This window comes from Bacillus rossius, chromosome 1, assembly GCF_032445375.1.
Source record: "Bacillus rossius redtenbacheri isolate Brsri chromosome 1, Brsri_v3, whole genome shotgun sequence".
Classification (NCBI taxonomy): domain Eukaryota; kingdom Metazoa; phylum Arthropoda; class Insecta; order Phasmatodea; family Bacillidae; genus Bacillus; species Bacillus rossius.
Window position 1 is genome coordinate 341,131,379 of NC_086330.1, and position 2,662 is coordinate 341,134,040.

Genomic DNA, 2,662 nt, shown 5'->3' on the forward strand with positions numbered 1-2,662 from the left:
AGTAGTTTTCAGTGGCTCTTAATGAAATCTCCGGCGGGCGCCATGTTAATTCGAGGATTAACCGAGGTGGGCGTGTTCCACTAGGATCGGCGGCTGTTGATGGTGGGAGGGAGTCCCTGCTATTAATACGCACTGGCCCTAAACAGTGTATAGGACTGTTTCCTACTGGTTCGGGAGGCGTCTACGAAATAAAGAAAACTGTATTTAGTTGTTGGTTTTAATTCCGCATCTCACAGAGTGTGGATGGGCACAAGTTACACAATTACACTTGACAAAATACGCTGGCACTATACACACTCGCACTGAATAATCAATTACGTGTTACGTTGCGGCACTTGCAAATAAGATCCCTACATGGGTGTGAGGGTCGTCGAAGAGTTTGAGTGGATTAACGGCCACTCCCGTGATGAACTGGAACTAGCTTCGTGCCAGGGCTCACCTGTGTGAGTCGCGGGCCCACGAAGGTAATATTAAGAGACAAGTCTTTAAGTTTGTAGTCGGCAGGCATATGCTCGACGAATTATATTAAGTTCTGTTCGCGGGAGTCGGCCCGGACCGTAAAGTGTCTGCGTCGCGAACCGTTGTTGCGCGACGAGCATAAATTAACGCGGCCGGGTTAAGCCCTGCACCGGAAAAGGGCACGGGGGCACGCGGGGAGAGGAAAAAGAGGTTTTAATGAGTTATGATATTTACCAGTATGAAGAAGTCAGGAGCACAAAAGTTGAAGTCTCCCCGCGGGATCACACGTCCGCCCCGGCCCGTGAGTAAAACTCTACTGCCACTTTGTGCTGGCTTGGGAAGGGGGGGGGGGGGGAGCGCCATGACGCACCGACTTTCTAATGTGCCGTTATTCCAAATTTATAATTATAATTAGACATTATTATTTCTAGAACCCTCGTAACTTAATGACATCTGTCTTAATTAGTTGGCGGAAGGCCTATAATAATAATACATAATAAAATTGAGATTAATATTATTTGAAAATAATAAGTCAAGCTGGAGACTGTCTGCCACTTGTTGAATACTCCAGTGGCTATTTGTAAGTAAAAACAGGGAGGTGAATTAGGTTGATTTATGCTGTGGTTAATTATTGGCGGAAGGCCGCAAGGGATGTTCCGGACGTTTATTAATTGCGGTTTCCCACGGGGAAAACAGCTGCACCCCGACGCACTTTCACTCTTAAGGGTTTTTTGTTAAATAAAAATCACTTAATTAGTCACAGTAATTAATGATGTATAAGAACTGTTTGGTGGAGTTGTCATATGGGCGTAATATGTGAAAACACTCACCGACGTCGACGGCTCGCTTGACTCACGTAACCTGGGCTAGGGTTGCGTTCCGTTAACGGGGTTTAATACTGGCGGGTGGAGGCCGGGCTTTATGGCCTTCGGACGGACGACGACAGTGTATAAAACCTTAAATGAGCTTATCCTGTTGCTGCAACAGCTGGAGGGATATCCATCGATTAACCCTGCTCCCTGTCAGTCACGTGATGACATCACACTCTGAGTCAAGTCTCAGCGCTACTTGCGAACTGGTCCGCAGAGCTCATAAGTTAGGCTAGATGGCTCCCTCAGCCACCATCCGAAACTCTAACATCATAGGAGACTTTGTTGGTACGACAACTGTTTTACATAATAACTAGTGTAATGTGATTAGTTTCAGAGTAAGTGTAATTTGTCAGTGACAACTATTCAATTATCGCCAATTCCACGAATGAATTAAATCTATGTTCTCGAACTGCTTAGTCTTATTTCGTAGTTTGCATTATAACTAGTCAGGAATCAGTAACATTTGCTATGTATTGACTGTGCATCACGTTCATAGTTAGATATTTTCCCCCAACACCAAGCAGCTGCCTGAAAGTCTAGTGGACCATACTAGGGCTAACAACCCACGCAACAGCAGTGGTTAGTTTACAAACTAGCCTGGCATCCTTCTGGATAAATTTCAACAGTTTCAACACCTAAAAACGACTAGGCTCAACCCATGTCAGAGCCACAAGACCGCGGGTGATGGCAGTGCTGAGTGTTGATTTTCTATAGTGGTTTCAAAGGTAAAGAGGGCAATGAAGTTGTACATCATGAACATTATTATTTCAAAACTTGACTCTTGTGTAATTAAGGCATTGCTGGAGTCAAAATATTACCCAGCCGGTAAGCATACATGCAGGCTAGAAGCAGTGGGGTCAACAATTTGCCAAGCATTTGTGATGACCTGGCCGAATGTTCCATGCAACCTGAGATCTCTTCAAACTGCTCTAGGTACCAACACCAGAGTTGGTTTCCCAAGTTAAACTAAAAACACATTAACTAGGAAAAAAAAATACATTCTACTTTTAAACAAGGGTCAGTACAGGCACTGTTCGCTACTTTTATTTGAAACGAAAACAAATGTTGATGTTGGTTTCAAAGGTAATAAAGTCGCACATCATTCCTTTGATTTACACAATTGAACGTAAATAATTTTTCCCCACAAAAAAAAAGTTTCTTGTAAAGTTATGTTATTTATTAACCGAGAAAAATGTAATTCTACTAAATATAATTATTTCATAGTAGACCTGTCAACACATAAAGTCAATTCTTATTTATATAAACGTATTCTTCAAGCGTTCATTTTGAAAAGAGTTCTATGCGTTTAACTTTGTTAATTGCGACGGCAC